Source organism: Rhinatrema bivittatum, chromosome 2 (assembly GCF_901001135.1).
Source record: "Rhinatrema bivittatum chromosome 2, aRhiBiv1.1, whole genome shotgun sequence".
Classification (NCBI taxonomy): Eukaryota; Metazoa; Chordata; class Amphibia; order Gymnophiona; family Rhinatrematidae; genus Rhinatrema; species Rhinatrema bivittatum.
Genome location: NC_042616.1, coordinates 482,423,956 through 482,436,587, shown reverse-complemented (window position 1 = coordinate 482,436,587; position 12,632 = coordinate 482,423,956). Strand labels below are relative to the sequence as shown.

Here is a 12,632-nt window from a genome sequence, read left to right as displayed (position 1 = left end):
TAAGTCTATTCCATGTAACCATTGCTAATGGCAGTGGCTATTCTCTAAGTGAACTTAATAGCAGGTAATGGACTTCTCCTCCAAGAACTTATCCAATCCTTTTTTAAACACAGCTATACTAACTGTACTAACCACATTCTCTGGCAACAAATTCCAGAGTTTAATTGTGTGTTGAGTAAAAAAAAACTTTCTCCGATTAGTTTTAAATGTGCCCCATGCTAACTTCATGGAGTGCCCCCTAGTCTTTCTACTATCCGAAAGAGTAAATAACAGATTCACATCTACCCATTCTAGACCTCTCATGATTTTAAACACCTCTATCATATCCCACCTCAGTCGTCTCTTCTCCAGGCTGAAAAGTCCTAACCTCTTTAGTCTTTCCTCATAGGGGAGTTGTTCCATTCCCCTTATCATTTTGGTAGCCCTTCTCTGTACCTTCTCCATCGCAATTATATCTTTTTTGAGATGCGGCGACCAGAATTGTACACAGTATTCAAGGTGCGGTCTCACCATGGAGCGATACAGAGGCATTATGACATTTTCCGTTTTATTCATCATTCCTTTTCTAATAATTCCCAACATTCTGTTTGCTTTTTTGACTGCCGCAGCACACTGCACCGACGATTTCAATGTGTTATCCACTATGACACCTAGATCTCTTTCTTGGGTTGTAGCACCTAATATGGAACCCAACATTGTGTAATTATAGCATGGGTTATTTTTTCCCTATATGCATCACCTTGCACTTATCCACATTAAATTTCATCTGCCATTTGGATGCCCAATTTTCCAGTCTCACAAGGTCTTCCTGCAATTTATCACAATCTGCTTGTGATTTAACTACTCTGAACAATTTTGTGTCATCTGCAAATTTGATTATCTCACTCGTCGTATTTCTTTCCAGATCATTTATAAATATATTGAACAGTAAGGGTCCCAATACAGATCCCTGAGGCACTCCACTGTCCACTCCCTTCCACTGAGAAAATTGCCCATTTAATCCTACTCTCTGTTTCCTGTCTTTTAGCCAGTTTACAATCCACGAAAGGACATCGCCACCTATCTTTGTCTTGAGACAAAGCAATACACAAAGTAGGAACAAGAAGACTAATTCAGAATAAGTGTGCATGAAATAGTAACTGAACTACTACTAACTAATCACCTACTAACCAATACTAAATTCAGAATCACATCAAATCTGTCTCTGTTTCCTGTCTTTTAGCCAGTTTGCAATCCACGAAAGGACATCGCAACCTATCTTTGTCTTGAGACAAAGCAATACACAAAGTAGGAACAAGAAGACTAATTCAGAATAAGTGTGCATGAAATAGTAACTGAACTACTACTAACTAATCACCTACTAACCAATACTAAATTCAGAATCACATCAAATCTGTCTCTGTTTCCTGTCTTTTAGCCAGTTTGCAATCCACGAAAGGACATCACCACCTATCTTTGTCTTGAGACAAAGCAATACACAAAGTAGGAACAAGAAGACTAATTCAGAATAAGTGTGCATGAAATAGTAACTGAACTACTACTAACTAATCACCTACTAACCAATACTAAATTCAGAATCACATCAAATCTGTCTTAACAATCACTTCATTGGTTTCCAATGATATATTGTACCAATACAAACTAGCAGTCATGATACACAACCTTGGAATACTGTGTACAATTCTGGAGACCACAGCTTCAGAAGGATAATGTTGCGTTCGTGCCTCTTCTCGCCCCTCGCTCGACCTTCTTTACCTTGGGAGCAACTCCCTTCGGCTCTGACGGACAGATGCAGCCACGGCTTCTCCCTGCCTCTTGGTCCCGGTGTCCCCGGGCTGGCTTGATGCTACGGATCCGCCATGTTCCTGATGACGTAAAGGCGTGCGCGCTCCAGACTTGTACCAGCAAGGGCGCGAACCTCGGGGGCGTCCCCCCATAGTGACTTCATCCATTTCCACTTTAAAAGTCTTTGTTTGCTAACCTCTAACGAGTTAGCAAGGAATTCCAACAGGACTTGCTTCGGCAGTCCACAATACTTGCAACAACGATCTGAGTCAGCCGGGGAATCCGTCCCCACTGCTCAGCCTTTTCAAACTTACCAGTACCCGCTCCATGGGGGCTCTGCTCTCTATTCTTGATTTCAGATTGCCGGAATACTCAGAAGACTCCTCATTGCCTGGAAGCGATCACGGACGTGAACACAATGAGTTCTATTGTACATAGGAATCGGTACTCACTCCACGAGGGCCTACATTCCTAGCTCTGAAGACTCCCTTCCTCCAAGATGCTATCGCAGGTACAGAGATCAAGAGTTACATTGGCAAGATTGCAGATAGGAACTGGTGCTCGCTCCAAGAGGGCCCATGTTCCTAGAACCCTTTACAGACTCTCTTCTACTCTAGAAGCCATTTCATATACAGCTATTGTCCCCGGGCTGTGTCTAGAGGGACCAGTGCTCGCCTACGGCTCCTGTTCCTCAATATACTGAAGACTCTCTGTGGCATAGAGACCATTGCAGACATCTACTATTGTGAGTGTACCATCTTGTATCCAGTATACCCTGTCTACTCACTTCTTCTAGTTTCTCTCTACAGCTCAGCGACACAGAGATTACATTCCAGTATCAGAAGGACTTCAGTCCTACCAGACATCTCGACTCACTCCTGCCACCACTGGTGGTCCAGCTTCCAGCTTAATAAAGAGCTATTGTGTTTACTTCATATTCTAGCCTAGCCGGTGGTTCCTCTCAGGATCTCTTCCTGAGGGCGCTGTCATCTGCCATCGGCCCAGGAATTCACCATTTCCTCCTAGTGGTCATTCCTTACACTACAATCACTCTGTGGGATCCACCATTACAGACCTCTAACCCCACTCACGGAAGTATTATATAGATAGCTACCTTCTCTTTCTATGAGACTTGCCAGCAGCCTATAACAGATTGCTACTCCGTAGCGGAGGCATGATAGATTGCTATCTCAGTAGCGAAGTACAATATCCTATTGTTAGCTCCTCTCCTCTGAAGAGTATCATAGAACAGATTGCCAACTCCTCTCCCCTGGGGAGTTGGTCCATAACAGCTTGCTACCTTCTTTCCTTACAGGAGCATCTAACAGCAGTTTGCTACAGATTACTAACTCTGCCCTCCTGGCAGGGTCAGCACTACAGATAGCTAACTCCTCCCTTCTGGAGGAGCAGATCATGACAGATTGCAACTCCTCCTCCTCTCAAGAGAAAAGCAGAACAGTTTGCTAACTCCGCCCTCCTGGCGGGGTGAGCGACAGCAGCTTGCTAACTCCTCCCCTCTGGAGGAAGAGAGCATAACAGATATAAACTGGATGCTGGACTTGGTCCAGAAGGTGACTACTAAAATGGTCAGTGGTTTTTGCTCTAAAGCATATGGGGATAGACTTCAAGATATAAACATGTATACCCTAGAGGAAAGGCAAGATAGGGGAGATTTGATAGAGATATTCAAATATATCAAAGGTTTCTATACCCTGGAGATGAGCCTTTTCAATGGAAAGAAGGTTCTAGAATGAGGGGTCATGAGATGAGGTTGAAAGGGGTTAGATTCAGGAGTAATCTTAGGAAATATTTCTTTACAAAAAGGGTGGTGGATGTGTGGAAGAGCCTCCCAGTGGAAGTGGTGGAGACAAAATCAGTATCTGAATTCAAGAAAGCATAGGATAACTGCAGGAGATCTCTAAGTGATGAGAATTATAATGCTAAATTAATTGGACAATTAGGCAAACTGGATGGGCCATATGGTCTTTTACCCATTTGTGGGAACCTGGTATATCTTTTAGGCTTTAAAGACTCTCACAAGGTTGAAATGTCTGTGGACCAGAACACAGCAGAAATTACCAACTACAATTATGATTCCAGATGAAGATATTTTTACAAACTATGGGGTTCATTTATCAAAGTGCTATGTAGTGTTTTTGCAAGTGTTAAGGCATTTTTGAATACGAAAAACACCTTTAAAGCATGCAAAAATGCCATAATGCATGCGAAAAACACCATAATGCATGGTGCAATGCAAATTAGGAAAAGGGGAGGAGTTTGGGGTGGGATTTCTGGCCAAATCGCACAGTTTTAACATGGAAATTAACTACACCTTTTTCATTTGCGTTAAGCTGTGCAATATGGCTTTATCACATTTTGCTATGTTTTTGCAAATAGCATTTTCATTATTTTAAGCTGCTGGGGAGAGAGAGAGAGAGCACGCCTAGCTATAAGGCCCTCATAGTAGTAGGGCCATCACTCTTCTAAAAAGGGTGATTGAAAATAGTAAGAGGACCATGGATAATGTGGCTAGGGCAGATATGGAATAAGAACATAGGCCTGGATTTATCAAAATGCACTAAATATCGCATGAGATAGGAAAAGGGATATGTTTTATAGTAATAACCTATTTATTGCAAAGTGCACTATCTTAGCACTTCGCATAGGTATTACCACTGAGTGCAATAACTTTTTCACACTTTGCAATAAATACCACAATTGTTGCAATTCCTACCTACAGAGAGAGAGACTGAGAGTATCTGTAGGTATTCCTACCTACAGAGAGAGAGAGAGAGAGCGAGAGCTCTCTCTCTCTCTCTGTAGGTAGGAATACCTACAGAAGGTATAGAAGTTAGGTACAGAAGGTATAGTAGTTAGGTATTAATATCTCTACATGAGGCCCACCTAGTTACTCGAGGTGAGGTTTAGATAGGAGTGTATGGGTTAGGGGCCACTTTGACATTCAAAGTGAGACGTATGAACAAAACAGTACACTCTTGTGAATATTTGATGCCCTTCAGAGTGAGGAAACTCACCCAAAGATGAAATTTGTACAATGTTCTCTCAACCTAGCTTAATGAGACCCAGGTAGAGAGTCCATCAAGCTAGGTTGGGAGAACATTGTACAAAAATTATCACACTCAGCCATGCTCCTGCGAGACCTCCCACAGCCCCCATCTCTGGAACTGTATGAGGTACCAAGTTAATTAGTAATTACACTTCTTCACATTTTAGAGTAGGAAAAGGAGATTGCACCTGAACAATAGTCTACCTCGAGTCTAAGACTGATATCTCTACATCATATTTCTACGGTATGCAACAAATGAGAACTATTATATTTCCTTATTTCTTTTTATACATTTATTTCCTATTACTAGTCACAATTTATTTTCCTTTACTATTATCCCATTATTACATTGATTATATTCACTATTATTCCATCTATTACACTATTATGTCATTGCCATTCTACTATTATTGCCATTAAGATTCCTTATTAGTATCATGCCCCTATTATTGTTGCGTTATTCATACCTCATGTTGATAATGACATAATTAGTGGTTATACATGTCATTTTGGGTAAGACTTGCACAGTAGTCTAATAGTTAGGTTTAAGTAGTGATGCACTCCTTGCTACACATCACTCCTTAAAAGGGAGTGGGGGAATGTAGGAATAAAAACCCCAAGTTTGCTACTGTACATGCAGCAAAATGGATTCTTTGACTGCAATGTAGAGAGGAACTGTATTTCAGAGAGGAACAAAAGTACTGAATTTCTAGCTAGTTGAAGTTGGAACTCAATTACCTGTTAGCCAAGCAGGCAATATTTGCATAGGCTGCTGATAACAGGAGTCTTGTCTTAGCAAACATAGCAGAGAGCACAAGCAAGTCTGTGACAACCTGCTGAGTCCTTCAAAAGGGGGCTCAGAAAGACAATTTATAATCCAGGTGTGGAGGCATCAACTTCCAAGCTGATGGGCTGGGTAGGGTCTGGATAGGCAGGATTCCTAAATAAAAGGCATTCTTTAACTCTCAAAATGCTTCTAGATCTTTGGTTGGGGGGAAAGAGCAGTAAGGAGGTCTGTCACAGAGGAGTAGTTTGGGATAAGCTGTCGATAATAATTAGCAAACCCCAAGAATCTTTGTAAAGCCCGAAGCCCCTGAGAATGGGGATGGAGTTGCACTAATAAACCTATTCTATTTTGGAACATATGATAGTTCACCTATATGAATTATATATTGGACTAATGAAAATAAAGCCTTCTGGCACTTCTTTGAATTTCAAAAATCCATTTCTACTCAACAGACTGGACAACTATGATTCATAGCACATCTTTTGCTTGTCGACATTGTTGTTTGAGTTTGCTTTTGCACTCCTATCCACTGTGTTTGTGATATTACCTTTATATTTGTGAAAGCTTTTTAATGGCAATGCCTGTGGAGGATATCTTCAATTATTCTGACAAGGATTTTCACACTCTTCTATATGATGTTCCACTATTTGCTGACTCTGGCAATCTTGCAGACAATGTCTCTTGGCTGGAAGCCATAATTTTTTAGAAAAGAGCTACCCAGGCTGAACTCCATGCAGCAATACTAGTGGAGTATTGTCACATTCAACGGATCCCCCATGGTTTACAGTTTCTGAAAGAACCACGGTTTCACATGGACAATCCTGAGTATATTACAAGGTGGAACCAGATACTCAACAAATGCTCATTTGATTTGATGATCTTGATTGTGTAAACTAACAGAAAGTCAGCAGTCACCTTCCAAGAGCAAGTTACTACCCAAATTGAATCTCTAAAAAAACATACATCCTCAAACCTGTTTTCTGCACAATTATCAAAATTCCAATCTAATCTGGACAAATTCTGAGCCAATATAAAGGTTTTGATTATAAAAAGTTTCAGTGTGAACAGACCGATTATGTAAAAGGTTTTCTTTATCCCTGGATGAACATGACTCATCTGCCATGAAAAAGAGTCACCTTTGATACCTCATCCTCTGACAACTCACCATACTCAGATGAACAACAGCAGCAAAAATATCTTTCAACCTCATCTGCCATTTCATCATTGTCTCTTTTTTAGACTCGCACCAAGGTCAGCCATGACAAGATCTCAAAAAACCTCATGGGAATTTTTGTCAAGCTCTTCCACAATGCATGACTCAATCACAAACGCAGCACTACCACGACCCATGACGTTAACTAAGGGGGGTATTTTCTAAAGATTTATCGCATGCATTAGGGCCTTATTGCACGAGATAAGGCCCTAACGCACGTGATAAACCCCTATCACACGCGAAAAGGGCCTGTTTGCGTGTGATAGGAAATAAATGACCGGGAGGGGAGGAGTCGGGACGGGGAGGAGGAGGAGTCGGCCGCGGCTCCGCTGCTGGCGATAATGTGAGGAACATTATCGCCGGTAGTAGCATGGTGAATAGCACCACCTTTTATGGTGAAAGGTTGCAGCTGGCCGCACTGCGGCCGACGAAATCACGCCACTGCAGTGCAAACGGCTGTGGCCTTTCGCAGGCCCCCCCCCCCCCCCCCCCCCCCCCCCCCGTCTGCAAAGAATGATGAATCCAGCCCTAAATCTGCTCTTCCTGAATCAAACAATATCACATCTCCTCTGGAAAGTAACATGGTTTTCAACCTTTCTTCCCACAATTTAATGAACATTGAAACCCACATGGTCCCGCATGGTTCATCCTTTGTGCCATTTATCAAAGTTAATTTTTTTTTACTATCCATATATATTTGCAAAGGTTTTTTTGTGTATTAAAACCAAATACTTTTTTCACTCACACTCCTCTTCTCCTGACATGTCCGTTGTTGTACCTAAATCTTCCTGGCTCCCCCTTGGTTCCCCTGATCCTCTGATTGCTGCTTTTGAGAAACTGGTTTTACTTGTTGCTGCCTTATTGTCCCCTTTCACATGGCGTACATATAATAATCTATCTAAACTTGAATGGACTGCTCCAAAATCTTTAACTACTGACTCTACAATTGTAATTATACTGGCTGACAAAGGGGGGAGGGGGGCGGTATGGTCATTCTCAACAGGACTATGTTATTGAGGTTCACCATCAATTGGCTAACACACAATTTTATAGACCTTTACCTGTAGACCCCATTAAAGAGCTGTGGGGTTATATCTTATCTTGTGTTCAAGAGGTTGTCAATGGCCATTTCCTTTCGTCTCAGGGGCCCAATTTCTAGCAGAACTCCACCCCATTACTCTGACTTTTTACATTCTCCCTAAGATTCACAAAAGCCTTACTAATCCCTCTGGATGCCAAATCATATTGGATATCAGAACCTTTATTGATTTTCAAAGCAAAATTTCTCCAGCCATTTGTGATATCTTATGCTTCATATGTTCCAGATACTGCACATTTCATTACACGGTTACAGCAGACTACACTTCCCGCTCTTAACTTCAGCCTTCCATTTTCATACCCCACAAAGAATCACACACTCAGCCAGCAATGGTACCCTGGCAATACCATCTCCAAAATTAGCTCATCTCACTTCAGTGAGAGAGCATGCCTTATCATTAGCAGGCCCCCATATATGGAACTCTTTACCTCAAGAATTAAGACAAGAGCCAAACCCCAGTAGCTTAAAAAAAAAATTAAAAACTGTTCCAGCAAGCCTATACATAATTGCCTGCCTCGTACTACCTGTTGCTATATATGGTTTCATTCTTTTCAGAAAGCAGAGTACCTTTTCACACAGTCTATATTTTATTTATCTGATTTTAGTTTCACTTTTATAATAATTTTTATTGTATATTAGTTGAGTGTTTTTTTTAATTCTCTGCTGTAACTAATTGTGTTTGTTTTTTAACTGTATTTATGTAGTATATTGTAAACCGATGTGATGTTCCTGATGAACGTCAGTATATAAAAACAAACAAACAAATAAATAAATAAATAAAAATAAATAGTTACTCTTGACATTAAGGCTCTTTATCCTAATGTCCCCCAAGACCAGGCTTTGTTAATCATTGAATCCCATCTCATCTCATGTCCCCATACTATACAAGTTCCCACTGACTTTATTTTGCGTTTAGCCCAAATAGCACTCACAAATTTCTTTTTTATTTTTCAGGACACCTTCTATCAACAAGTTAAAGAAACTGCCATAGGTGTAACCATGGAACCAGATAGCATGTTTATATGTTTCCCATTTCAAATCTTGGTATGTTTACCCCTCCTCTTTTTTTTAGCTTTTCATTCCAGTCTGGTTATGATTTATGGGATCCATTATCTAATTTTATTTTATTTTTTTGGATTGGTTAAATAATTGTGATACCATTTTACAGTTTACTGACTCTTTATCACGCCTCTGTATGCCTTTTCTTAACATTATGGTTTCCTTCCATGAGGGGCAGATAGTCACATCTATTTATTGTAAACCTACTGATCGAAATACTTTGCTAAATTTTACAAGTGACTACCCACAACCCCTCAGAAGAAGTATACCGTTTGGGCAATTTCTACACCTACAACAATTATGCTTTTTCTACCTCTGACTTTGTTGCTCAAGCATAGACTATGTTTTTTCATTTTCTCTCCAGAGAATATTCCCAGCAGGATATCAAGAAAGCCTTTAAATGTGCCCATTATACTCACAGTGAATGGCTTTTTCTATCACCTACTTCTAATACGGATAATAGAATGATGTGCTTTGCCTTTATCTAGTCATGTTGGTGAGTTATGTGCCATTGTCAATAAACACTGGTAAGTATTGTCTCCACATCTGCCCTTACGGACCGTCCCAGATTTGCTTTCAAAGGGGTGAAAATCTCCGAGACCTCCTGGTATTTTCTTTTTTGAAGCTTCTTATTACAGCCCTGGATCACCCTATGGGACATTCACCTTGTGCACATTGTCTCTTCTGCCCTGTGTCTAGTAAACTGACTGTGCTTGCACATCCTGATATGGGTAAACGATACGAGTTGAACCACATGTCACACTGTGAAACTACAGGAGTCATCTATGTTATTTCCTGCCCATGTGAGATTTTATATATTGGGAAAACCTCTTGTCAGCTCAAAACATGTATATTTGAACATTGTTCTTGCATTCGCAATACTTAACTGGAAGCCCCCTTAGTAAATCACTAGCAAGAGAATGGTCTCTCTGCCACCAATTTATGTTTCTTTTTCTTAGAAGTTGTTTCTCCCTCCCCTCTTGGGGGTGATTTCTCAGGCTTCCTTACCCATTGTGAATAATGATAGATTTATGAATTACATACTCTCATCCCTCATAGTTTGAGCAAAGAAATTGAGTGATCTGCTTTCTTATAATTTCACAACTGGTGATGTCATATTTTCTGGTTTGCTCTGCCTTACCATTGGTCGCCTTTTTGGCACCCTTTTTTGTTTATTTTTATATTGTTCAGCCATTTAACTGTCTTTTACTTATAAGCAGCTTATGCACATTTGATCAAATTAACTCTTTCTAAAAGTGATATATATTATACTGTATAGAATATCCTCCACTCTTGCCATTTTTCTCAGTCTGTATTTTGAATGTTACCTTGTTTTATTGTTATTTTCAGAAACTTGCAAAATTGCTTAGTTTATGCCTTCCTGATGCAGCATTGGTGAAACACAGTCCAGTGTCAAGAAGGGGGACAGAGTTGCGGGGGACAGATTTGCACTTATAAACCAGTCTTTTGCATTATTCTTTTCTGGAACATATGATATTTCACCTATATGAATTAAATATCGGAATGATGAAAATAAGGCTTTCTGGCATTTCTTTGAATTTCACAAATCCATTTCTACTCAGCAGACCAGACAACCTTTTGCTTATTCTGGGGATGGCCAACTCGAGTCCTCAAGAGAGACAAAGTTTTCAGGATATCCACAGTGAATGTGCATAAGATAGATTTGCATTCATTGCCTCCATTGTATGCAGGTCTGGATTTGTCAATAGGCAGACTAGACCTGTGCCTAGGGCAGCAGAAATTGGGGGGGGGGGGGGGGGAAGCAGGCTAGCTGAAGATTTTCTGCCTTCCAATAAAAATAATATAAATTATACTAATAAATATTAGAGATGTGAATTCGTCCTGGTCGGGGGACCCGAATCCCAAAATGGATTTTCCCGAATTTCGGGAAAAATTTGTTTTTCGGGTTAGTGTGAGGGGGAGGGGCACATTTATTTAAAAAAAATAAATCACCCCAACCCTTCAAATTTACTTTATTACAAACCCCCCCCCCCATTCCGATCCCTCCCCAAGACTTACTAAAATCCCTGGTGGTCCAGCGGGGTCCCACGAGCAATCTCTCCCTCTCGGGCCGTCTGGCCATCGGGCCTGCCAGGAATCAAAATGGCGCCGGTGGCCCTTTACCCTTACGATGTGACAGGGGCTACCGGTGCCATTGGTCGGCCCCTGTCACATGGTAGGAGCAATGGACGGCCGGTGCCGTCTTAGAAAATGGCACAGGCCATCCATTGCTCCTTCCATGTGACAGAGGCCGACCATGACACCGGTAGCCCCTGTCACATGGTTAGGGCAAAGGGCCACTGGCGCCATTTTGATTCCTGGCAGGCCCGATGCCCTGATGGCCCTAGAGGGAGACATCGCTTGCGGGATCCCGCTGGACCACCAGGGCTTTTAGTAAGTCTTGGAGAGAGATCGGGATGGTGGGGGGGGGGGGGGTTTGTAATAAAGTAAATTTGAAGGGTTGGGGTGGGGTTTTTTTTATTCTTTTTTTCCATTTCATTTTTCCCGTTTTGTTTTTTCTGATCCATTTCGCCGAAAAACAACCCGCAGGAAAACAAATTTTTCCAACGAAGTGCCCGAACCGATACCCGACCCGACACAGAAAAACAAAGCTCATCTCTAATAAATATAGTGTAAAATAATGTGCGCAAGCGGGAGTCCCATAGCATTACAACTCTCACCCCCTTTTGACAAAGTACACACCAAACAGAAAATGGGATTAAACAAGGCCACAGTTTATTAACACAACACCAATATCCGAGCCAAATCTTACAAATAATACATCCCCTCCCCCCCCCCAGAAAACCCCTTCAACATTCCTCAGAGGAATGACCACACAGAACTTATTTCCTCACCCCCAACCCCCCCAACAGCAGACCTTTGCCTGCAGCATAGGCCTCTAGGCCATATCCCAGCCATAGAGACCTAGAGACCCAGCAACTCAAGCAGCGACCTCACTGCCATTGCACAACCCATGTAGCAGCCCCCTGGTTCTCCCCCCCCTCCGACCTGCAACACAATCAAAAGTTCTAGACATTGCAACCCCTTGACTCAGGTTACCCATCACAACAAGGATGCCAAAACATCCTTTCCTGACTGAAGGCACCATGCAGAAGTAACAATTGTTGATATGATCTCTTAGCTCTCTCCAAATCATTAGCACTGCAAAAGGCATAGATTTCCTTTAACTGTTAAACCACTGGCGAAGATTTGTTGCACAAGTGTTGCATCATATGTGTGGGGCCCAGCTCTTGTCCAGTTTTGCAGCCAAAATACAGGTGGTAAACTTTCTTAACCACAGCAGTTATACTGTGCTTTTGTGATGGAAGTGGGGGATGACAGAGGGCAGCAGCATGAGCTGTGTAAATATTACTACCCTTAACATAAGGCTTGGGGATAACCAGCATGAGCAGCAGTTACTACCCTTAATAGAAACATGGGAGTAACTGTACAAATCAACAGTTATTACCATAAGAAACTTGTTGGGCAGACTGGATGGACTATTTTGTCCTTTTCTGCTGTCATTATTATGTTACTATGTAAGTTTTAGTGGACTTTTCTTACAGAAAATCTGTTGGAATTTGTAGCTGATAGACTATAC

General features: G+C 41.4%; 1 long non-coding RNA gene across 1 annotated transcript in view; it reads left to right on the top strand.

Moving 5' to 3' along the window:
- LOC115085017 overlaps positions 1 to 10,535 on the top strand; it is a 45,716-nt gene extending 35,181 nt beyond the window's left edge. The window contains exons 2-4 of the long non-coding RNA XR_003854692.1: positions 8,906 to 8,995; positions 9,375 to 9,506; positions 10,361 to 10,535. This is a non-coding gene — a long non-coding RNA (uncharacterized LOC115085017). The remainder of the gene's footprint in view (positions 1 to 8,905; positions 8,996 to 9,374; positions 9,507 to 10,360) is intronic.
- The last annotated feature ends 2,097 nt before the right edge of the window (positions 10,536 to 12,632 follow it).